The sequence below is a fragment of the Rhea pennata genome, chromosome 11, assembly GCF_028389875.1.
Source record: "Rhea pennata isolate bPtePen1 chromosome 11, bPtePen1.pri, whole genome shotgun sequence".
NCBI lineage: Eukaryota > Metazoa > Chordata > Aves > Rheiformes > Rheidae > Rhea > Rhea pennata.
In genome coordinates, this window is record NC_084673.1 from 19,509,868 (window position 1) to 19,536,472 (window position 26,605).

General features: G+C 36.7%; 1 protein-coding gene and 2 long non-coding RNA genes across 4 annotated transcripts in view; 1 reads left to right on the plus strand and 2 right to left on the minus strand.

The window, feature by feature from the left end:
* ACSL4 (acyl-CoA synthetase long chain family member 4) overlaps positions 1-4,143 on the minus strand; it is a 40,964-nt gene extending 36,821 nt beyond the window's left edge. For both annotated transcript variants that reach the window (XM_062585121.1, XM_062585119.1), the window contains exon 1: positions 4,078-4,143. The gene's annotated coding sequence lies outside the window, so the exon portion shown is untranslated. The remainder of the gene's footprint in view (positions 1-4,077) is intronic.
* Positions 4,144-4,289: 146 nt separating this feature from the next.
* LOC134145160 (uncharacterized) overlaps positions 4,290-26,605 on the minus strand; it is a 32,207-nt gene continuing 9,891 nt past the window's right edge. Inside the window, exons 3-6 of the long non-coding RNA XR_009959550.1 lie at positions 24,031-24,186; positions 19,790-19,901; positions 12,147-12,246; positions 4,290-4,433 (exon numbers count right to left, since the gene is read on the minus strand). This is a non-coding gene — a long non-coding RNA (uncharacterized LOC134145160). The remainder of the gene's footprint in view (positions 4,434-12,146; positions 12,247-19,789; positions 19,902-24,030; positions 24,187-26,605) is intronic.
* LOC134145161 (uncharacterized) lies at positions 4,378-11,062 on the plus strand. The gene is made up of 3 exons (XR_009959551.1): positions 4,378-4,480; positions 7,367-7,407; positions 10,979-11,062. It is a non-coding gene; the product is annotated as an uncharacterized LOC134145161 (long non-coding RNA).

A 26,605-nucleotide genomic window follows, 5' to 3' on the forward strand; every position in this document is an offset into this window, starting at 1 on the left:
TGTGCAATGTATCTGCACTTTGAGAAATGGTTCCACATGCCTTCTGAATTTTCTACAATATTTAAGATTATTTTATAATGTAAAGTAACTCTCAGTACAGTAACTGTACCAACACATCTCTCTCTCTGCCTCTCTCTCTCTCCCACGCACACACACACACTCTTCATACCTAATTTCTGCAAACATCAGGTTCAGACCAGCAAAGATCAGGTTCAAATCGAGTTAGGACAGGCTCAAAAGCTACTACAGAGTCCCTTGAGCTGTGGCAGTGCGTGTCAAAAGCAGCATGGTAGCTACTTCTAGTAGTCGAAAGGCTTCCTACCTAGGGTAACAACAACAGCATAAGGCATTTCCACCCCTACCACTCATTCCTAACCTCTTAGGCTTGGTCAGGTAAATAGCGTTATGCACCTTTGGCACAAGATTAGAGCCATAACTCAATTACAAACACACTTCATATGAAATATTAAGCAGAAATGGATAGCCTTAAAAAAAAAGCTAGTGTGGAGAAAGAATATCTACCATAGTTTATTTTATTGTGTCCAATTATTTTTGTTGATCCTGGCCAAGTGGTTCAACATAGTTCAGGCTAGGTATGTATGACAGAAAAGAAAACTGAAACCACATCTCCCAAGCCATTCTGACAACTAGCCAAACTTCCTCTCTGCATGTATGAGTACAGCCTTATTCTAAGGTTCATAGAGAACAAATGTGAAAAATTCTAAAAGCTCCAACATATGCAGGATTAAGACAATGCTTAAAACACAGACAATGATCTATAAGAAAGAGCCTCGCAACTTTCAGGCTTCATGTGAATAATATATCATTATAGAAGCAGAAGGGAGAAACCAGCCACACCACTTTAAAAGTATGCTTTACTTTCAGCTTAACCCAAGGTACTCCATGAATGAGTGGCTGTAGAAGAAAAAATTACTGCTGTATTTAGCTTTTGTTTTCATTCGTCTATATACAAAGTACCAGATTTTTGAAGAAACATGCTGTTATTAGAGTTTCAGTAAACCATAGGACAATTCCCAAACCCTTTCCCTTTCACTTGTTCTTTCTCTTTTCCTCTCTCTCAAGAAAGCAAAAAAAAAAAAAAAACACACAAAAAACAGAAAAGCAGTAGCAAAGCAGTAAGAATCCCTATCCACTGTAAAGCATAAGTCTATTAGCAGAAGAGAAATACTAAGCTTCCCCTTTAGGCCCTTCCAGACTGACTAGCCTGCTCCATGAAGCACCTCCCTGACACAGGGCAATTCCAGCTACAGGAAGAAGAGGAGGTAAGGCAACTCTGAAACAACAACAACAATCAATCACTCTCTAGCTGCTGTAGAACACAGGAAAAATAAACAGTGTGGCCAACTCTGAGATGCATCTTTGATGAAAAGGATGTTACTTGGAAGACATTGTCCCAACTAAATAACACACCAGTATATGAAAAATGGTGCAAAAATATAAGTTCTGTGTTCCAGGACAATTGCTTCTCTCCTTCAGTGAACTTCTTCCTTTTCCCTTGAGAAAATAAATGTCCTGAAGAACAGTGACCATGTGGTTAGTTGCATATACAATGAATATTTCCCTTAATAATTAACTCAATCTCTTTTTCATTACAGTAATTTCTTATTTAAAAGATTTTTCTTACAGACAAGCATTCAACCACTTGTCACCTTAACTACCTAAACCAATTTATTAATGAATAACTTTAAAATGAATAGATTTTACATGTTTAGATCTTTGGCTGAAGCTTAGACTACTGTATAATATTTGATTTGGGTCTTAATTTTATTTAAAACAACTTACTAAGGTCCACCTCTTTTGCTAGATACATATCTTAATATTGCTTGAAATATATTTGTATTCACTGCCTTGTTTAGCAATTTGTTCAAATGTTGTTTTTCTAGTTTTATAAAAGGGCTGAAGCATAAACCTGTTGTTAGAAGGAGGTCAGCCACAGAACCGTGATAATTTATGACGCTGGAAGTTTATAGCTACCGATAAATGTTAGATTATTCAGCCATCAGACAATGAGTGATATTGTCACTTGCTAGCATAGTATATATTAAAGATAGTGTTAAAGATAATACATGAGCAATGTTTGCATGAGATGCAAATACCTTAACAATTAACATATCATGAAAACCTTACCACGAGGTGTTTTTTTTTCTTGTCTCATCTGTTTTAAGCTTATATAAGCTTATAGTTTAGGACAACAATGAAGTGAGATTGGCAAATAAAAACAAATAAGGAGGAAGTTAAAAAAAATTAATAATATAACCTTTATGTGGAGATAATTGAGACTTTGTAGAACTGTATTCAACCTAAGCTTTGCAACTTTAAATAAATGCATAAAGAAAAAAAAATAAACAATTTGTCTTAAACTGGTGGAGCATTGTTAATTGTGCCTCTTGTTTGGTAGAAAAGATAGGCTTTTGGGGATTTGTTTTTTAAATTATAAGATTGTCACATATTAGGAAAAAATAATGCATGTTTCTAATCATTGTAATTTCTGATCCCTGACCAACTGCAAAGACTGAAAAAGTCAAAATCAATTAAAATACCACTAAAAAAAAAATCTTACGTTTCTAATTACTATTTGTAGCTTTATTTTTTAATTTTTGCATTTGGAATTGACAAAGCTGTAAATGCACATATGTCTACAACATTAAATGACAAATAACATTGCATTAATATTTTTATGTTACAAAGGCCCAAGATGCAAAGAATAAAAAAGGAAGGACAGGTATTATCTTTACCCTGATAACCACCTTTTGCAAGCATCTGGGACTACAGAAATTAAGTTTATCTGCAACAAATTTCAATTTACAAATTTCTCTGTATTCTCAACCTGTATTAATTGAGCATCTTCACTGAAAAAAATCAAGTATGAAACAATTATATTAGACAAAATGGCAATAACACAAAATAGTTCACAAGTTGCTATAATTATTTCATTACAGCAACAAGGGGAATAAAACATAATTGGAGCTTTATTCAGTTGCCTGATGTTGGATCACTCCACTCTTCCAGGGGTGGAGGAAGACATAAAATACACATATACTTTATTTTTAAATCAGCTTAAAAATCCACAAAGCATAAAAGAATATTTTAGGATATTGCAAAGTGAAACTTATCTCAGTGGAATAAAACAACAAAAATAACCAACCACTTTCTTGCTTTGCTTTAGCAGATGCTCCTATGATGTAAAATAGGAAAAATAAGCATTGTGCGTAGCACGGAGCAATGAATCACGTTTTCCTGGGTTTCTGCGTGTGCTACATCAGCATCAGACCATATCCTGAGCCCAGCCTCCTTTTCTGCATCTAGAAGACAGGCAGGAGGGGGCTAGGAGGGAGGAGATAACACTGCTGATTGTATTGCGCAGGAATCACAAAACCCACTTGGTTCCCAGAAAAGCAGAGAACAGCCCCCCCCCCCCCCCAAAAAAAAAAAAAAAAAAAAAGAGGATGTTGCTAATGCAAAGCAAGAAAGAGAGCGAGTAGCCTCTTCTGTAACCAGTTAGCTGGACAAGAAACAGGCAAGTGGCAGAGGATGCTGCTGCTGCTGCTGGCCGAGGCCGCCACCGCTCTGAGAGCGCGCTGAGAGGCAGAACGAGAGTGAGGAAGACAAAGGGAGCCAGGAGCACTGCCCCACCGCGCTTTCGGGCTGCGGCCGCCCCGCCGGGGAGCGCGGGGCACGGGGAGATGCTCCAGCATCCAGCAGGGAGGAGGAAGGCTGCACCCGAGCAAGCAAAGGGTGCGCCGAGGGCCGAGAACGGGCCGCCGCGGGCGGATGCGCTCCCAGCAGCCGGCGGGGCTCCCCGCCCTGCCTGCTCGGACACGGCCTTTCCGCGGGCTTTGCCACCTGCCGCCGCGGCGGCGGCGCCGGCTCCCGTCCGGGCTCCCTCGCCGCAGCGCCAGGCTCCAGCGAGGCCGCGCCGCGCCTGACCCCGCTTAACCCCCTCTCCCCTCAGCCGACCCGGCTGCCTCCGCCCATGGAGCCGGGGGCCGCGCTCCCACCCCTCGCCCCCAAGCGGCGCCGCGGGCCGTTACGCTGAGGCGGAAGGCGCGCACTCACCTCGGCTCGGCTCGGCGCTGCCGGCGGGGAGCGCGGCCGGCGGCTCCACCGGCTGCTAAAATGGCTGAGAGCGCGCGGGGAGGAGGGCGCGGGGGGCGCGGGGGGGGCGAGGGGCGGGGCGAGCCCCCGCGCCGCAGGCGCCGCCGTCCAATCCCGAGCCCGCGCCGCTCACGCGGCGCCGCGGTCGGGGGGGCGCGAGGGCGGCGGGGGCCGCGCGCCTGCCCCGGGCCCGCTGGTTACCCGAGGGCAGCGCGCGCCGGTGGCCTGTCGAGGGCTTCTCCAGTCCCCTCCGCTGCCGCGCTGCGCTCTGCCGGGGGCGCGCGAGCCGAGGTCCTCCTGCCCCGTGGGTCTGCATCCTGATGGGGGAAGAGAGATGTAATGGAGAAACCAGGCTGCAAACATGGTGCGGGCAGATACAGGTCTTATTACATAATTAACATTACTAATTTTTCCACGAAGGCCGTGGAACAGTCAGAACTAGAGGCACATGGCAAAAACCCTGCAAGGAGTAGTCCTCAGCCTTCCTAACCTCACGACAGCCTCTCTACTTTTGTTAGCAGGACTGAACTGGAAGAAGTAACACCGTTAGTTCAGATCTTTCTGGCTGGACTAGACAAGCACATGGGGTTTGTGAGCCAGTTATCTCCCCTGACAATTTGGAGACCATCAAGTTGCATCTAAGGCCCCTGGTCTTTACCCCAAGTGCGAGGAATGGGTTTCTACAGCAGCACTGACGAGAACAACTCGGATTACTCACAGTGCAGTTCAAAGAGCCAGAGGCCACAAATATCCCTATGATTCATGCAAAAGTTTGCCAGATGGTTTTACATGTTTTGGAGTTAGTTATTTTCTGCCAGCTCTGCTCTGAAGACGCCTCCAGTTTTGGAGAAGGCACATAGCCCCCCTTTTACCAACACGTAAAGGAAGAGAAAGCATTTTCGGCTCTCATCAGTGCTGAGCGGAAGTCCAGCACAATCCTCCCCCACCCCATATGGACTAGAGCAGGATGTGAAAAAAGCAAGATTACAAACCAAGCTGTAACTATATTTGGCAAAAAATGTTTGTTGCCATAAAAGACAACACCTTCCAGGAGCTAAAGTGTTCTGGCTTCTGTCCAACAGAATATGCAATGTAGATATTATATTTAATAGCTCTTATTCTTAGAGAATTAAAAAAATGCATCACTTCCCTGGATGGGGGCTGAACTGAATCATTGTGTGGTTTTCGCTTTGCTTCGGCTATATGAAATTTAGTGCAGTCCCTTATTGCTCTCACTTTATTCTAATTAGTGTCAAACCTCATTGTTTTCCTTACTGTCAAGTCATAGCTAATGAAAGGGCTTGAATTGTGCAAGATGTCCAAAGGCACGTCTGTTTTATGCAGACAAAATATTTTTTGATCTAACCCTTCTGTACTTAGAAAAGGTGAGGCATATTTATGCTTACTATAGAATTCTTTGCAACTAAAACACAGAAAGATCTGGAGAACAGGGTAGCATATCTGATGAACACTAAAATACATAAGAGAATATATCTGCAACTTTTTCCAACTATTTTATACTTCCTATAGTCTCAAGTTTTAAATTAACTGAGCTTGGATTTACCGACCATGTACCGTATTAGCAGTCAAGAAAGCACATGTTTTGTGCATAAGCTAGCTGGAACACTGGGATGGCATCAGTTGGCCAGAGAAATGACCCACTTAGTACAGTGTGCTGTTTCCAATGGCAGCTAGTAATGCCTTGGGAAGACTATGAAAACGAGATGTGTACATAACAATACTTTCCTGATATATACTCTCAGCTTTCAGAACTCTGCAGCTCAGAGACTTCTAGCTAGGAGTTCTGTATTTCTGTTTAATAGCTCTTGATAGGCAAATTAATGGAAGAAAAACGCAATTGCTCTCTTAATCCATAAAAGCTTTCGACACCTACAGCCTGATGCAATGAATCCCTTGGTTTAACTCCACGCTGTGTGAAAATCACTTCTGTATGTTTTGAACTTCCTGACTGGTATTTCTATTTGATGTTTCTTGCCTTTTGTGTTAATTAACCATGAATTATCATTCTCTATTCACTGTCTCCATACCACTCTGTCTTACAGATTTGTGTCACAGATTCCTTGTACTATAACCTCATCCCTCTGCTAGGCTGACAAGTCTACTGTTCTTCAGGAGCAGTTTCGTAGTACTCAACAAATTTAAGTTGCAGCAGCTTCCATCTCCCTGCCTCAGACTGTATGTTCTTACTCCCACACAGATCTCATGTGCTCCAGGTTGTGTGCTCCTGCCTGCAATTCTTCCCTCACCTCTTCCTTCGTGCCCTCCCTACAGGAGGCCTCACCATGTTATGGGACCTTTTTATCAACCTCCTCCCAGCCCTGGATAAACTGGCCATCTGTGCCACTAGGATGAAGTTCAGTGGGGGATCCAAATGACTGCGGGGCTTGTCCACTCATGTCTCCAAGCATAGCACCTCTGTGCAGACAACAGCAGTGATGTTGTCTGGAGGAACTTGGCTCAGCTCTCTCTTAATCCATTTTTGACCTTTTGATCCTCACATTGCCTCCCTTTATTTCATTGATTGCCTCTTTATGCAGGGAGCACGTTCTCCACATTTCTCTTACTCTAACCTTTTTCCTGTGCCTGAAGTGCTTGACAATCTGATTAGAACTCTGCTAGCACCCACTCTTAGAACAGAAGACAAAAAATCCTTTGTACTCAGAGATGCTTGTCTGACCCTGCAGTGAGCTGGTCACTGAGCTAAATCAGGAGAGAACTAACCCCCTAATTTCTCACTCTATTAAGGAAAAAAAAAAAAAAAAAAAAAAAGGCATTTTTGGAGAGCTCATTTCCCCACAGAATCGATGAGTATCAGTGCTAACACAGGTAGAGGCAGGAAAGAATGACCACAGCAGTTCTGCACCCTCAGTCACCTCTCCTACAGAACCATTCTGAATCTTCAGTGATACTTCTTGCTCTTCAAGAACTCTTTCTTAGTTCTGTTTTCTTTCTGAGATGGGACAGCTCAAAGGGGAACTGTTTAGATGCTCTAGACTTTTAATTTTTCTGCAAAAATAGTATTTTTTTAAAAAAAAACTAACAACTTATTAACATATTAAATGTTGACAGTTTCTTTTTTGGTACATAAAAATAAATTGCTAGATTAAGAGATATGCCATCATTAACTGAACTACTTTTAGAAAAATAGTTTGAGATAGTACATTTGGTTGAATTTTCCCTGCCGAAACTACTGTTGGTTTTTAAATCATGTTTTCCTACTTCTATTTAGGTCTACCCAAACAACAGGGGAAACTAACTAATTGAACAAAGGTAATATACAGAAGTTCTATCTTATGCATAAAGTAACAAAAAAGAATTTTACCTATATATGATTTATCTCTTTCAATTATAGATACCTTATGTCTTGTAAAAAAGTAGTTAAAAGGAGCATGATTTGCAGGATGACAACGTTCCCCTAAGTTTCCAGCCAAGGAATACACTCTTTGGAATTTTATATGTTTTGGAAGGATGAACAACTCAGTTTGTTTCACGAAACAAACTTATGTTTTCAGAAAAGCTAGAAACAAATTTTAGTTAATTATGATATAAAGGAAAAAATATAAGCTGTCAGTTTATAGTCACAACAACAAGCCCTAAATAAAGTTTACTAAAGAAAGGGTATCCCAATGAATGGTATCGTTTTCTATGGAGTTTTTAGAAGCAACGTTACCTATGGGAAACTTTTCCTGTAGCTACTGGTATGTAGATGACTAACTGAATTACACAGAAATTACTGAGTGTGGCAGTTGCTCCTTCATTTGTCATAAGAAATAGTTATGTTCAAACTAGTTATTTGAAAACAAGGCAGAAGCAGATTTATTCGTTCTCTGTAAAGCAGTAAGTCATGGTCAGCTGGGGATAGATACCCTGAGGATAAATGGAATACTTCCAATGACTTCAAAAAAGGTAGCTAAGAAAAACAACCTTATTGCCAGGAAGTTTCTGCAAAAGCTCTGATTCTCCTTTGCAAATATATTATTTCTGCTGTTACTTCTAGAATTTGCATACATACAAAAGCTCAATAAAGTTAGAGCACATCAAATAAAAATAAGAATTAGGTCAAAACATGTTAAACCTACACATTCACTCCTCTCTTCAGGAGTAACATACCTCTGTTTACTCATCTTTTTATACTGACTCTCAGGTTTTACAAGAAATCTAAACAAAAACAACATAATGACAATGCAGTCAGTCATACAAACTTCAGTAGTATAAAGGATTGTTGATCTCACCAAAGCAGTATGCTTCCAGGAAGAACTTCAAGTGAGGGGGAAGAGTGAGATGGCCTACTGAATAAAGGACAGTGTTTTAAGAAAAGGGGCCTACTTCTAAGTGTTTGCATTTTTTTGTTCTTTAATACTTTCTGTCAAGCTATTCCGTTCTCTTCTTACTGTGATACGTGAAGCCATAATGGGAAATGATTTGCAAGTCTTTTTTTTTTATATATATATAACAGTTGTCATAAAATAACTAATATACATAATTTACATAAAGAATAAACATTTCTTTATCACATCTAGTATCTACAGTCAAAATGTTGTATACTTTTGGGGGAAGGAGCAGAGTGAAAGTGGAGACAAAATTTGATAGGTCTCTTGAAATAAATAGCTTTACTCAATTTTGATATCCTGACCTACAAAAATCTCACTTCTCATTCTTACATGATAAGTTAAATATAGAAAAATTCACAGAATGTTGCAAGCATTGAATACATATTTCCTTACATAATTAAATCTCTTTTAAGCCTTATTCTACGTATGTAATAGAAACACGCAGCTGCACACAGAAATATCTGTAGTCTGTAAAAGCATAGCACTTATTACCTGCTCAGATTCATGAAGCATTTAGAAGTGCTTTCCTTCTCAACAACAGTGGCTGATTAACTTTCTGCTTGCTTAGCCAGCAAGAGATACAATTTATTATACTATATTAGACTACTACCAAGGCTCCTGTTACGCTTCACATCACCCAAACATCTGTGGCATTTCATAGACCATTATAAACTGCTGTCAGTATTTACTGTCCAGTATTCTTCAAAATACGATAGCTACGATAGTGCACATTTTCAAGCTTTTGTGCTTTTTTGATTCTTTTATCTAAGTGGACACTTAGTTATTTAACGATCATGGGTCAGATCAGCACTTCAGCTGCAGTATCGCTGAAATCAGTAGGTTTGCACACTACACAAAGTCAAAGGAGAATGCAGTTTCCATGTTATCTTAATACATACCTTATGACAACACTGAAAATGCTGTCAAGAGCACAGCCCAAATACATTTCTGTCCCCAAATATTTGGGCATTTTAAGAAAGAAAGAAAATAAGCATTGGCAGAAGTATTTCTGATCTATGCCACAGCAAGTCTAGAGAAAGCTCTAGCAGTCTGCATTTAATCTTGCTGGTGTAAACAGTTATGTATGTTTTATTAGAAGAAAATAGGTAACTATTGTCATCAGAAGAACTACCTACATGTCAAACAATCACTGTACAAAAAACAAACAAACAAACAAAAAAAAACTAAACATGATTTTCTAGACTTCAGAGCAGACCCTGATATTATTACAAGGAGGACCGAGTACTTCTCATATAATAAATATGTTTAGTACTGTCTATAGACATTAAAAAGAAAGAAAATAAAATGCTATAAAATTAAATATTTCTTAATTCTTCAGAAAGAAGAATTCAAAGTGCACAGCCGCAGTTATCAAGTCACAACAGGCCAGGCTTTCTATAAAAAACTCATTAGAGTCATAGAGTATGACTAAAAATATGGCTAAATAATTCTGTGTTCTTTAGTTCTATTCCACACTCTTCACATCATGATCTTGAGTCTTATAAATTCTTCCAAGAATATCACAATATATTAAGCACTACGATGCCCTAATTCAATATGAAAGCATTCAGGAAATTCATTATAGAAAAGAGCAGAATTTAGTGAGGACCTTGACCTCAATGAGTTTTCCATCTATTTACATACGTCAAGGCAGAAATTTGTATTGAAAGAAATAGCAAAGCCAACCCCACAAATTAATATTTCTCTCTATTTATTTAGAACATGGATAACTAAACAATAATTACTTGTGCACCTTAATTTTGCTCTGATTTGACGTCTGAGCTCTTTTTTTAAAAAATATATAAATGAGAGACTTAGTGATTAAAAACATAATGCAAGTCCTAATCACATATATTTGTGGGCAGGCTGCCATTTCAATACATTTCAGAAAAATATGCAAAAGGCAAGTACAAGCAATATTCTTTACTGTACTCTGATTCAAATAGATCTCCTTAGGGAACAGCTGAATGTGCACGTATACCTCCGAATTTGTCTTGTGGGAAGTAATTTTGGTACAATTAGAGTGACTCAACTTATTACTTATGCATTTTTTTGTAATTCCTGCAGTTTCTAGGGGGCAAACACACTTCAATAGATTTACAGGAAGGACAAACATAATTTGTGTCCAAAACATGTTTTGGTGCATGAAAGAGTTATTTTAGAATAACTGTCTTCCTGTATAATGATTAAACTATTACACAAAGATTACATGATGTTGTTCTTTGTTTATCTACATTTCATTTTTTAGAGTAAAAAAAAAAAATTCAGTGCTCTTAGGATTGGCAGACAGTGATTTTTTTTCTATATTTACGTAAAAAGCACATCAAAGATTTCAGAAAACTGTTCCATGATAATCTGGTAATCTACCTTTGTAAGCATTATAAAATCTTTTTTGTTATTGTGACTTTCCTATGTGAATTTTTATCAAACCGTAAATGACAATATATCCCTATAAGAATTAGTACAAAGTGATCTTGCTTTCATCAGATATTTTTTTCTTTTTGTTTCAGACACTCCTGTGCCCAAAGTTTAAAGTTATGGAGTTACAACACAGAATTTATAGCCCAAGGCCAGAAGCATTATATAGGTTTTAAAGCAACTATTGAAGCCTTCCAGGCTTAAACTATTCAACAGATCCTGTCTAAATTACAGCAAGCAGTCAGTCTGCCCTGACTTGCTCCAGCAGTTCTGCCTCAGCTTGTTCCTGAGCCTGTAAGGGTGTCCTCACAAGACAGTCTTGCAGCTTTCATCCTTTTTGTCAGAATTTACAAGATGGGATACCTGTCTCATCTACTGACCTTATCATAATGTCAGAATTTTGCTAGAATGCAAGTTATAATCTCTTCATTCTCCTGTTGCAACAAAACTTTCAGTCATATCTGGTCTTTCATATAGCATGGTCTCATTCTTCATAGGCTCACTAATCCCTGAATTATTTCCCATCTATCCACTGGAATTTTCTCCATAACAATGTGGAAAGCTGGGGAAATAACACAAATTGCAAGAGGAGAGCCTTTACAAAACTTTTTTTTCTTTTTTTTTTTCTTTTTCTTTTTTTTTTTTTTTGACACTAACTAATTTCCAGTGGAGATAGAGACCCTCTCATTATTCCACTGCTCATTAAATGTCTATGAGATTGTTCTTTTTGGTTACCTTTTCCAGATCCTTTAGAAGTGACCCACAAAACACTCCCCACACAAATATACACTTTTACCTTTCCCATTTGCATATGTCTACACAGGCCCTTGCCTACACAGACAAAGATGCCAGAGGAACAAGTTCCTACACTCTTAGTAGCACTTTTCAGTCATTACTTCCTTTACCGAATAGTTTCATTGTCAATAGTTTTTGTGTTGGAATTGATCTGTTTCTATTCATAAGAAATTGTGAAACAAAATATCTATCCAGGAAAAAGCAAAAATAAATGACATACAAAGATGGAAAGTACACCTTAACATAGTGTCTTTCAAAAAGATACTTGAATTCTTACTTTCAAAAGTACTTCTCATGAGATAAAGGATCTGATTCAGCACTCAGATCTGTAAATTAAAGTACTTTTAAGAACTACAATGGAGAGTTCAGGCAAACTTTCCACTACCATCCACTACCTTTAACTCTCTAATAAATCTAACAAAACTATGACTGTTTTAAACTTACACACTTATTACATTAAATTACCTGTTGCTGTTATACAGAAGAAAACTCTACTTGCACAGTGTTTATCATGTCAGTAGCTGCTACCAGCTTGTCCATATTGTTCTTTGGTTTCAGCTGTGATCTATGAGAGACAGATTGATAGAAAATGCCTTATTTGTACAATACTTTTGATGACTATGCTTTAATTCCTGTCAGTAGTTCTATTACAAGTTGATAATAGCAGTCAATTATTTAATTTATTCATATTATGTTAAATACATAAATTGTTTGCAGAAATAATTGTTATTGTTGTAGTAGTTACAAAAGCAATAAATGCTTGTGAAAAAATGTAGTTCTGAATATTTCAGAAACTGGAATTGGGGTTGGGAATGCCTGTATCCTGAGATGCAAACTTTTAGTTGCTCTTTGGTTCCACTGATCTTTTACTCACAAGTCAAAACCACCTGAAAGTAGAAACTACTACATTATCTGTAACGATACCCAGTTCCAAAGGCCAGCTCAGGTATCAGTATTACACACAGCTGACAAACACCATGATAACAGTTTCTTTCTGTTCAGATGAATAGTATCACTTACAGACCTATTTTCTTACTGGACAATGATCGCTGAGAAAGATGATGCTGGGGGAGTTTCAGCTTTAGCCCATGTTGCTAAGATAATTTAACTCCTTCATTAATATACAATAGAAGCATCTTCAAATACAAAAGTTGCAGCAGTTAGAAAAAAAGCAAAAAGCAGTGCAAAACCAGTAAGGATAACAAAGGATCCATTGTATTTACTAAGCAAACAACCTGAGCAGGTCCATCTCTCACCAAGTTTTGGGTATTTATTTTCATTACTTTTTCCAACTACATCACCAGGCCTAATAAGAGATATTACTCTCCACAAACATTGTTTTGTATAGCTCATGAATATCCAGGCTACAAATAACACTTTTTTCTCTAAGCATTATTGATCAGTATTAACATCAACACCCTTCAGAAGAAAAGCTAGGAGTAGCATCAGTGTTAGCTTGGGACAATGGGGCATGGCTGTGGTAGCACCTTTCCTCTTCTCAAGAGTTTAAGCCCCAGCTAGTTCTGCCTGTGTGGCTCAAGATTTTCACAGCTTACTGAACAAGTGCTGAGTATGTAGTACAGGACTATGTTCTTGTTCTCAGAATTCAAAGGGTTGCATAACACAAAGCAGATACACTTCTACAACATTTCTGCACACTGGATTTATGTATATTACAGTAACCTCTGAATTCTCAAAACGTCTGCTACTTCTGTCCTGGGCTGGGGCAGTAAGATTGTGTCCTTTTATGAGGAAGTTTCTCTTCTTAAAAAGTACATTCTATAACTTCGAGAATTAAAAAGCATGAAATAGAACGTCATTTCACTCACTGTCCTTCTTCATTCTGCTCTGTATCAAAGTTTAGTTTTGTTTTACATTGGAACATGCTCCCTTAGAAAGTCATTGACTTTTCTTTTTTCTTTTGTGAATCCAGCCTGCAGTCTGCTCCACTGAATTTAACTGCAAACTCCTAGTAACTTCAGAGAGAACGCAAGTACTAGGTGTCAACGTTCATTAAAGCAAATGTGTCAGTCTGGGAGCAGGGTGTAGAACAGTTGATGTCCCACAAGCTTTGTAGTGCTTTTTGTGCAGTTTGTCTAGAGCATGAACAGTTACAATGTTGGTTTTAACTGTTATGGACGTTTGAAACACTGTAACCAGAAAGCTCACCAGTGCAATGGACCAGACAAGGCCATAGTTTAGCGGCTAGCTCCAGAGCAGGGCTCCTCCTGTGCAAGGCAAAAAATGCCATGTCCTCCATGGATAGAAGCAATTACTTATTTACATTATATACTTTTAGCATCTGTGTTTTTTTATGAAATCCAGAAACACCAAGCCTTAGCTAGAGATCATGGATAAAGGAAAAAAAGAAAGGAAGCCCAACAACATCTTTTTAGTTTGGAACTTCCAAATAGAAAAAACAGAACAAGTGTTTTAGGCTCCCAGTCCATGAAAATAACACTGGAAACCAGTCTGCCTGGTATTGTTCCTACAGCTATACTCAAGGAACTTGGACACGGACTCAAATCAATGCATAAATGTGAGTGCCAAATCATTAGAGTCTATTTTCAGGGATACTAACAGAAGAGCTTTTACAAAAAGAAGCAGCTGGAGGAGCTGTAAGATACAGAGGTAGTTTTTAGGTAGTAGGTACGTATGTTTGACAGACTTTGCAACCTAGCACGCAGTGGGTAATTCCCTAAAATTAAAACATGCAATTCACATTCCCCTCAGAAGCAGTATCAAAAGAACTGAGAGAGCAAAGAACTTCCAGATTCAACTTCCTCTCATCATAGACTGCAAAAGATAGGTTGCTTTTGGATTTTAATCCCCATTATGCCACCCACCAAGGGGAAGGTAAGAATGGGAGAGGAGGAGAAGGGAGCAAAACGCACCACACTTCAATGAACTATGGTAAGTGTAGTTACTAGTAATCTGTAAAGTCCTGCCACTAAATTAAAGTGAAACTGCTTGTCTTCTCAACTTAGAGATGTTAGTAGCTCAAAGGCACTATGGAAATTAAGTAGGTAATGTTTATAATACAATTTAAGAAACATAAAGCAATTATCATAATGCTGATCAAGGAGGAGATCTACTCTCAGAAATCTTCTACAGAACTGATCAGGTAACCTTTTTTTCCTCCGATATTCAGGAAGAGTTCAGGAAGCCTTAAAATGTGTTCAGTCAGATTTATAATTTGTATTCAGATTATCATGTTTATTGTTCTATTTTACAGTTTTTATTCACAAATTTAAGAAAAGAGATGATGTGGTATAAACAGTTACTGCTCTCCCAACATTTTTGGCTGTGCTAGATCTCTCAAATATACACACACTAGATAAAGAATCACTTTAGAAAATGTTGCTTTAGGGGATTTCAAATGTATTTTTCAGGTAGGCTTTACTAGGTTTTAGTTTCTACTCGAGTTAAATATGACCAGTATACTTTAAAAAGGAATCCAGGCATACAATAGTTGTATGCTTATTAATGACATCTCCTTCATTATGCTTGTTCATATCCTAAATACAACTGCTGAAACAAGTAGCATCACCTGGTCATTCAGGGGACTGAGATCTAGATTTTAATTAAATCTATAAATATTTTGATGTAAGGATGAAGTACTTTTAAAAGTTTTTAAAAACTTTTAAAGAAGTTAAACTAATTATTCTGAATTTAGGCCAATATCAGAAAATTTAAAATTTGTCCCAATTACTTTTCTTCATGCAAGTATGAATTCACAATAATAGATTTATGCACTTTTATTATTAAAAATAATCACTATGATTAATTTACATAGCAATTTATAAATTAAGGATTTATGAACTCAGAAGCTGCAAGTAGACTTCTGCCTGCTTTCCAGACTAAGTCTTAGTATCACACAGCACGTTCTATCTAGCCATTTGGGTTTCTTTTTAGTATTACCATACAACAGGGGTGAAACTGGAGAAGCTGCACAGTGAAGTATGGAAACAGACTCAAAACTGCTTAAAAACACTCAGTAGGTCTGTTTGTCACACCAAGAAAGTTGGAAGTGAATAATCAAGCTGAGCGTTAATTTATCCCTACTTTGTTTTATTCAGTGAATGCCACTTAACTTAAATTAATACCCAACTTGTGCTATTAAGTATTACCAGTCATTCAACATTGGTCAACATATCCATTAAAAAACATGACTTATGGGTCTGCACATGCCAATCCTGCAGAATTGAAATTGTAATCAAATGTCAATTTTTTTTCCATAAAAATCAACTTGCTTATCTTCCAAAACACTGAGTTTTAATTAGCTAAGTTATATGTAGCTATTTACACTGTTGTACAGAAATTATCCAGTGGGTTCTAGCCCTCACATACAATTAAAAAAAAAAAAAAAAAAAAAAAAGAAATTAAAAAAAAAAAGAACTTCTAGCTTGAGATATCTTTTTGCTTGCAGAGATTTTTATAGTGAACTTCTATGTCAGTCCTAGTTATCTTGTGAAAGAAGCCCTGTTCAAAGCCTCTGGTAGGAATTTCAGGTGAGCAAACAATAAAGCACCAGGCTGCTTGTTCAAATTTGCTCACAAAATGAGATTTAGAATCAATGCTAATGTTTCTTGTTTTTTCTCCTAAAAGCTTCCTGTTAATTTCAAATGATGAATACTTCCATATTTCTCTCTAATATGCTACACTAGCATTTGAAATTCATACAGTACTTTCAGTACAGGGGAAACAGTACAAACATAAATGATACTGATTTCTTTCACTTTTGCCAATCTTGTTTAATTAAAAACCTTTTACTGTTACTCAGTTTATATCTGAGACTTCTCTATACTTTTCTCTTCTTGTGGGGAAAAAAGGGCAAATAATACTCCAATGTAATTCTTATCACCTTAGCCCATGAGGCAGAAAATTCAGGACCTTTCAGAATTCATCTTACAAATATAAGTTAATCCTGAGGAAGCTATCATAAAAAAACAAAGGAACAAGGACAGATATTTCCACAAAACCAAGGCATAGTGAGAACTGAATTAGTGCTCTGTCCTTAATAAAAGGCAACTTAGATAACTGAGTATGTATTACCAAATTCATCTCCAACATGATTCCACTATTTTTCTTTCATGCTGCACTGGGGACAAACTTCACTCACATGCTATTGAAAGTGTTGGCACAAGCACGAGGGAGCTCAGAAAAAAAATGTAGAGGATTTGTGACAACCAGGGGGCTTAAGCAGTTTTAAATTGATCTCACACAGACTAATTATTGTCATACAGTGTAACTGAATAGCAATTCATCTTAGTACTAGATTTAAAATTTTAAAATAACGAAGCCATGTTCTGCATCACAGGAGGTCCACAGTAATACTAATTAAGCCTGATAATCTCCTAAGTCTATAGCTGTAAGTCATTCTCCTGGGTGTTAGGTGATACTTTAGCCAAATATTGAAATGTGTGATTCAGATCAATGGATAAATAAATACATACGTACATAAATAAATGGTTTCAGCACAGTAAGATTAAAATGTTTGCCATTGCTTCAAAATAATAATAAGCATTTAATGTTGTCAAGTTTTTAACTAATGATCAATGTATTCCCAGAAAGATTTCTGCTTTTTCCTGTAGGCTAAGTAGGAAAATTGAACAAGATGGTGAAGTTAAGCTACAACATGAGTAAAATTCAATGATAATGTCAAGTTTTTTATGCCTATCTGGAGATAGAATGGGTGCAAATGTTAGAGCTGATGACAGGACTTTGATAATTCTGATTAACATTTTTTTCTGGGTGGACTATCCCATTTCCCCTGCTCCCCCAACACACAACACTCTTTGCAGTTTAGTTAAAATATTTCTGATTGTTTGGTCCATTCAACATTCCCCCCGCCCCTCCCCCCCAAAAAAAAAGGAAGAAGAAAAAAAAAGTGAAAGAGCAACATCATCTCAGTAAATGCTTAATGAGAACCTTTTGTGGTTGCCTGCAGGATCCTTCAACAAGCCAGCTGCACCTTACACCCTGCATAAGTTGTTAGTGTGTGTGAAGAAGCATGGTGGGCTTTGCTGTCTGTTTTTCTGCATGCGTACTGAGGGTCATATTTTTGGATTCCTTTTCCAAAGCACAAAGTAAATGTGTTCAAAAATTTCATGGAACAAAAACTAGAATGGTTATCAATGTCCTGCTTCATCAGCACCCCTCAGAACAGAAACAGAAAAGGAACAACACTTGACTAGCTAGAGAACAGAAAACCTCAAAAAGAAGGCAGAACACTTGCATGTCTTTAAATACAACCTGGAAACCGCTTGTTACTAAGAGGAAGACAGACTTATCTAGAGATCTGTGTGGAAATACTCTTTATTAACACAGATCAGACTTACAGCCCGTTCATTTTGAGTTTCTTCTGACAGAACTTCTATCTATGCAGTAGCCTGTGGCCCAGATTGTAAGAGCTGGATGCTAGCATCCTGAACTCTGCTTTTTATGGCATTCTCCAGTACACTCTGCCTTTGTAGTATGGCAGTGACCAGTGATACAGGTCATTTCCACTTCTTTGCTAAAAGTCACTTACTTCAAAGAAAGGAAAGCATTTGTTTAAAATAGCAGTAACTGCACTATAAGACTGGAGACAGCAACATTTTTCTCAGGTGCAAACTAGGCTTAAAGCAAGTAGGACCTGTGCTGCCCCCTGCTGTGTAATTTTGGTTTTTCATTCTCGATAGCCAGTCCCTCTTCAGCAACAGTATTTGAAGTCAACAAAAGGTAATATTGCAGAATGGGGATACTGATATATAACATAATTTTTCCTATACAAAAAAAATCTTTTAAGAGGGGAATTAGGCACATATGGCAATGGAGAAAATCTCAGAAGAATGTATCTTGAAACATAGCTGTGTTAATTGGTGTGCTCTTGCTGTGTTTTCATACAAAATCAGACAGGTAGATGCCTCATCTGGGAAAACTGTACATATCTGCTCTGAGGCATTTGTTTACATGTGTACCAGCTGCAACCCAACATACTTCAATTTCCACAAAATAAATAACCTCAAAACACCAACTACTAGTGGCATTCAAATAGTATTTTAGAAAGTATAGAGATGGATAATTAATATCTACCTTTAACCCTATAGATAATGAAAAATTTTGGCTAAGTGTTAATCTTTCTCAGCTGTACTCAGCTGCTTGATTTAGGTGGGTTTTTTCCCCCAGTTTTTGAAAGAAAAGCAACAGATTTGTGTTTTTTCCTTATTCACAGAAGGGATAAGATGCCTTGGCTACAAATTTTCAAAACAGCTCTATAAGGCTATGTAATAGTTCTTCTTCAGAGCTACCGGGTAAGTAATCCACAATGAGAAAATGCTGTTCTTTCTCAGAATTTTTCCAGTGATCTGTTACTGAGATACAAAGATAGCTACTGAATAGAGAGGAATACTAGATTCACATCAATATGAAAAGCTCTTTGAATTCTTCATGAGACTGATTCTATATAGATGCAATATATTAATATTAAATATTATCTTGGGGTGAAGACAGACTGAAATAGTTAGCTGCAAATAAAGCAGACTAATAAAAACTTAATCCATTCAGACACTACATGAATAAAAGGATTCCCTCAACTTGAGCAGCCCTGCGTTCTACAAATATTACTAAAATTTTGGGGAAGATGACAGTGAGGTGGTTAAAACACGTACAAATACTAATTAAAATACAAAATGGGTATTTACAAAACATTTGCAAGATTTTTTGAAAATACAAACCACCATTTTCATAATAGTATATTCTTGCAGAAGGTACTGCATTGCTGAGAATGCTTAGGTGCCTCTCACCTAATGTCACTGAAAAAACTTGAAGATGTCTGCTTGAGGACTCACCCCTCTACCCAAGACAGGTTTATTTAGATCATTCCAGTGAAGCCACTTGCCCCCAACATTTCAAAGCAGAAAAAAAAAAAGCCTCAAACTCACTCTGTCTTGCTCAACACCACTGTTACACCACATTCCTCTTCAGTTCTTCCCTTTATTCAGAGTTCCAAATCCCATAATTCCCATGTTTTTTTTCCTTAGAAAATCCTGAACAAATTAGTCCCAATTTTGATATTTTTTTTCTACTTCAGGGCCAGAATCATAGCTTTACCTAGATGCTAGTACCTTGTCTTGCAGAAAGATCGCTCTTGTCTTGTTCTTCACAGGGCAAATACCAGAAGCTAGATCTTCTCACAAAGGGAGATTCCTAGTTCAAGGCTGCTTCTTCTCTAGACCCCTTTGGAAGAAACAAACATTTCTGCAAGTGTGCACATCATGAGAATGTTTAGAAAACTAGTGTCAAGCACCTCTCTTAATAAGCTCTATACTAAATGTACACATTGCATTTACAGAAGAAAAGCATAACCATGAAGTACAGGGTATACACTCACTTCTCAAACCTTTTCCTCACTTACCTCTATGAGCAATATACATACAGCACTGATCTGGGGTGTGTTTCAACCTTCCACTTAAGGTCTTAGAAGCTCAGTCAGGGCTACATATTTCAGGTTGGGCTTTTTTTAATTATTATTATTTTTTTTATTTTTTTATTCTAGAATCTCCTTACACTAACTTAAGCCAGGTTTTGATAAACATTGGTAAGTAAGATCTAACACTGAGAATCTCAGCTTGCAAAAGGGCAAGAGAAAGACCCTGCCTCACTCAAGAAACTCTTGCATGCCTACTTCTCCATCATAAACAACCTCCTTTTATCAACAAGTTTTACTCTGCAAGGTTCAAAGGCTAACCAGCATTTCTGCTCTTGCTTGGGAGTTTACTCAAAAAGTCTTAGGAATAGAAAATATACATAACAAAGTAAACTATATAAATTATGTAATTCATGAAATGATATTAATGTATTTTAAACTACAATAAAACATACACTCATTTTAAACAGCTAGTACATTATACAATTTCCCTTGGAGGAAGATATGAACTTTATAGATTTAAGAAATGCAAGAAAAAATGACTGCTTATGTTGCTATGACCAAGAAGGTAAGATCTGTGATGTAATTTTTTTTAGATCTTGTGCTGAAGAATCAGTTCTTACAACATACTATGAGGGTCCTCCATTTGAAAGAAGAAATAGAGCTATTAGGGACAGGAGAAAAAAATCGAGCTGGAAAATGGTCATACAATAGCAGTTAAATAAATGAGAACTGACATCTTAATCTATTTGAGTATCAGTAGCCTCCTGTGTTATTACTAAAATTTTTTCCTTGAATGGAAAGTAGTCTGACTTCTTGGATACAGTAAAAAGCTTCATGAGAATAGACTAACACAAACATTCTGTTCTATTTCATAATGTGAAATGAAGCTCCTATGCACTCTGCTATAGCACCTGCTATTAAAGTGTTCTGATTTCAGACAAACTCATGAAAATGACGGGAATTTTATTTTCTTGCTCTTTTGCTAAATGAAAACAATCAAATATTTTTTGTTGATAAAATAAAAATAACAATGTGAGAAGCGAAAAATAAACAAGTTCAAATGTTTGCTATTGGTTTCTGATGCATAATTTGAATAGATTAAAATAATGAATCTTTTAAAATCCCACATAAAATGGCAGGTATCATCTAGCAAATTTCAGACTGAAACGTACTGATCTTTATCCCTTATCACTGTGACTGGTTTAAGTCACAATGAAATTTTTGCTTCATATTTTAATGTAAGCAGGAGCAGACCTACTTCAAACAACCAAAAGAAATTAAAGAATTCTGGGAAGGCATTAAGATCTCTGCACAAATATCAGTGATCTGCTGGGATGTTACATTATATTTAGTAGAATGCTTTGAACTTGATTTTGCACCGTTCAAACAAACTGTTAGCCTCCATCAAGTGTTTTGGGAAAAAAAAAAAGTCGGATTTCTGATATATTACAAAATGGTTATCAGAATACAGAAAATCATTTTATATTATCAATTAAACAGGCATCAATTATAATACCACAATTTCTTTCACACTAATATCACATTAATATTGCTGAGTAGTAAGCAGATGTTAAAGTTCTTGCAGATTGTCTATTCACGAGATCCCACTATATATACCTTCACAGGTGAAAATATCAATAATACAGATCCCAAGTGTATTTCAAATACATTTTGTTTCATTTACTTCTTAACTTTCAAGTGCTTCAGAGTGGTGTTAAACAAGTAGGAGGGAGCATGTACTAATATTGCGATTAAAGTTTAAAAGAAAAATCTTTTAGTAAGAAAGCTGTAACTTATTCTGTTCATGTGACTGAATATCTAGAGTTTTCTTTGCTTATCTTGCTGACATTTATGCTGTTTGGACTTTATAAACAGCAGCAAATGAATGTTTGGAAACATAAATAACTTGGTATGTTTACAAGCTGGGATATAAATATTTTGTTACTCCTTTATGTCTTTATTGGGCAAAGTTTTCAATTACATTCTTTTGTAGGTCTAGCCACTCCTCTGAGCTATGCACCCACAGTACAAACAGTTCCTGCTAATCCCTTTTCCCCTGTTTCTGCTGTTAAGTAATGCTTTGCTTTAAGAAAGTAATTTGGGTTCCTCTTTTCACCGTTAGTCATAGTTTCTAAAGGGAAAAATCAGATACTGAGTCCAGTATGACCCACTAGGTAAAATGCCTGCACTAAGTACTATAGCCTTGGGCCCATATCCTGGCAGGAAGATAAGATTGTGCTACGCAGAAAGGAACATTCAAGGTTGAGAGTGTGGAAAAAGCCTTCCCAGCAATTAACTGGGGAGAAAATAAAAATGAATTAGCTCTGAAGCATAACACATACCATCAATCAAACTGTTCAGATGCTCACATGTACCTGAGCTCTAATAAATTCAGAGCTCCCTATGGTAAATATTTCCTGGACTCATGACACAGAATAAATGAAACTAAAAGGGCTGAGCTATAAAGAAGTCTGTAAAAGAAAAATCCTTTCTTGTCTGCTGTTCTATTAATGAATACTGTTAGCAAACACCCATTGCTGTAGTATGAATACAGGCACCACTGACTACAGGATTTATCTGAACTCTGAGACAAGGAATATAGGCAGAGATACTAAATCTGCATAAGAATCATATTCTCATGCTTCCTTCAAAGACCGTGCATTCCATGGCCTAAGCAAAAATGCCTCCCATGACAGAATTCTTTGGAAAGTGACTTATTTAGAATTACCCTACAAAATGTTGTCTGCCTGAACTGTGGCAGTGTCAGCTCAAGTCCACTCTACAAGGCAGGAAATGAGAATAAACATCGACATTTTTTCTGGCTTTTGTTCTATCGATACATGAAGTACTAAAAAACGCTTGATGAGTCTAAGCCCCTGTCTTGGGGGCTTTCAGCACAATCTGAAAGAGCAAAGATCACTGACTAAAGCTATTAAATCATCACCAGGCTGCCCACTAGAAGTTCCACGTATTTTAACTAATTAATATGAAAGCAAGGATATGAGCATTCTCTATAATAAAAACTCTGCAGAATCAGGTATCTATTCTTGCTTTTAAAGCAAAACTCTCCTTATAGAAGAGTATCATGCATCATGCTAGTGTAATTCTGAATCTCCTTTCTACTGGCACTCCTTTCATGACTTAAAAAGAAGCAGCCCAGTTCTTACTATTCCATTTGCTATGCATGTAAGACAATACACAATATTGCCTAGAGTTAAAGCAACAAAAATCTTGCTGCTACTGAAAAAGAAAGGGTTTTCTTTTTCTGTGTCAGTTGATCAAGAGCCTAAAATAAGTATTTAAGAGAGTGAACAGCCACTAGAGGGCTCATAATTCCATCTAGTCTTTTTAACAAAACAGTAAACAAACTATCAATAATAATTAGTAAAGAACTTAAACATGACCTCTTTCTTGTGTGGTGTTCCTATGACTTTATGAAACACAAACTCACATGAAAAAACTGAGCATACCTTTCTCCACAACTTACTGAAAAAAACAAACTCTAAAGAGATGAAATTTTGCAAAATAATAAATATGTATTTATAAATGCATATCTTCAGCGAATCAATACTAAAAGATATTGGCAAAGCTGAAAATAGTTCTAGACTACAAATAAGAACTATAGCATATTAGGCATAAAAGTCAGGATTCATTGTGTGATGTCTGAAGGTTGTTGTTTTCAACATGGTGTACACTAGAAAATGAACCATTTGGTATTTTATTGAATCTACTTCCATGGATTACTAAAAACTGAATTCAAGATATTAAATACAATATAATATTATTTATATTCAACAGAAATGTTAAAAGTGCAACTCCAATATCTTTATATGTTAGTAAAAGATACAAGTATTTAGCAGAACTTTAAATACTTCACCTTTTGAGAGAAACCTTGATTCAAATCTGAAACGATAAAAAGTAGTAGTTACTACTTACCTTAGCAAAGCTTGTGAGATTTGGCCTAATCTTGTTGTTGTTATGTCTATCAACTGTAAAAGAATTGAAAGAACTAAATATTCAAGTTGGTCTGGTCCCAAGGCTAGCACATTTTCCTGATGGCATTGATCTATATCCTTCTTCTCTGATACAATGCTGCAAGGAAAAAAAAAAAAAAAAAAAAAAAAAAAGTCAGCCGTGCCTCTTTGCACACACAAATTACAGCAGCCCAGTGATTAAAAATTAATAATTCACTTTCCCTCAAAACAAAACATTCCAAATAATACATTTGGGTATCCCTTTTTGCAGTCCAATTCTTAAATGATTAAGCTTCACATAAGACCATTGTTGCAAGCATGTTTGGATTAGAAACCTTTAAGTAAAACATATGCTGAGTTCCTGATACATCACTGCAAAAGCTGAGACACTAAACACCTCCCTTCCTAAATATCATAAGACATGAAAATATAGAGTGATAATATTATAGTAGGACATCATTGGTCTCATCACATACTATTCCACAGTAGAATGGAATAGTATAGATTTTATAAAAATTATTTAACCAGAGCTTAGATAATCTAATAGCTCTCTTTCCTACATTGTTTCTTGTTTCTGAGACTGGAATCACCTTTTGTTACGTATTACAACATTTTACTGCAGTATTCGTAATAAAGGCAAATTACACACAGAAATTTAGGGAAGATGCAAGTGTTCAGAATCTCTCAGGCTGAGATTTGTAGTAATAGAGTGTCTCCTAATCAGAAATCAGGTTTTAGATTTTAAGATTGAACTCAGTCTTGAGTTGCTAATAAAAGTATGAAATTATTTCATCTGTAGATGAAAATCCAAGATGTTAACAGATTTAACCTGCAACTTGGCTTCACAGGTACTATCTAAAATTCTCCTTTTTTGCATCACAGTCACCTTGAAACACATGCGGATTGTGGCATTATAGTCACCACTCTCTCTCACAGTGCTTTCAAATTCGACAAAAGTATTATTTTGTACTAGTCTCTGATTGACCAAGAGACATTTACCATGTCACTGTCATCCCCATATGCAAACACTATGTTTCATTTTGATCATGGATTTATTACTCAAGCACTTAACACCCACCACTTCCCATGCTTGGCAATTTGAATTACTACTGAAATGCTAACATTAAGATAAACACCCCGCTTTCATTTAATGATGGGTTCATCTAAAAGTGTATCTTTCTTAGTCACTAGAAAAACTTCAGTTACTTGACCTTACAATTTTGGAAATACAGTCTTTTCATGCAGGAAAATAACCTAGAAGGAAAAAAAAAAAAAAAACAACCTAATACTTTGATTATACTTCATTTAAATTTTTGGAATGTGTATTACCTCATCTCCATAGACTCATTCAAACTGTTGATTTCCACCTTTAAAAATGTGGAAAATTTGAATCCTAAATTGTTTGCAAATCAACTTTCCCCCTACATATTACTACAATAGCTGATGGTTGTTTTTTTTTCCTGTATTAATAACTACAGTGATACCAAAGTAGTGGTCTATGTTTTAAACTGTTTTTTTTTTTTTTTTTTTTTTTTTTTTTTTTTAAACTGATTTCAGCTTGCTCTGGTTACTGAAGTTTTCCTCCCGAGTTTGGTGGCCTGGAAAGCCTCTATTGCAGGCAAGGAGTTTTTTTAACTCATGTTGCAGCTATAAGCTGCTGTGTCAGGGCTTGCTACTGGACCTATGCTACTCAGACTCTTCATGGGTGATTTTTAAATCTGAAATGAAATTCAGGAAAATAACTTAAAAAAAAAAAAAAGATCTTCATTCAGAATGATCTACATCTGTATCTTTTGATTTCTTAATCTTCTCCCTGTTAACCACGTTATGCACTGCTTTTGATTTAAGATGAAGAACAATGGGGCTATTTGCATAAAATAACCAGGTAATCATCTTAAACAGCAAACTTCAAAATTGTAAGTTTTGTAATATATGTTTAAACCTCTGAAATTCATATACAAATGTTTATGAATGGTCTCCTGCTTTAAATGCTTTAGCATTTAAAACCTGAAGTGTCAGAAAATTTTCACAACACAAAACACATTAAAGCAAAAGAAAGAATACACATCCCTTCCACTAATTTGTTAGACTGATTATTCTCCTCCATCTCTGATTGACAGGGGATGACAGATTTCACAGGCAAAAACTAAAAGGATTTCTAATACGGCTCGATAGAACAAAACTGGAAAGCACAGATTCTTCTCATGGCATTTCTGGTATATAACATACAGAATCATGTAACTCCTGTGTATACCAGCAATGGGTAAAATTAAACTCCACCGATCATGAACTAACAATTCTTGTAAATCCAATTTGACAATCAAGTTCTTCACTGATTTGGTTGTTCTTTTTCTGAGACATTAGTATGAACAGTATCTTGTCGTCTACCTATAGATAAATCAGAGATCACCTCCCATCTGGGTGCAGTCAGTTGAAAGACTAAATACTGTTAACAAGTTTGTTTAATTATTGTGGCTGTAAACATCTATAAGTGTGCATTATATTAATATTATCGTATTTTCACTTGGGAACAAAAA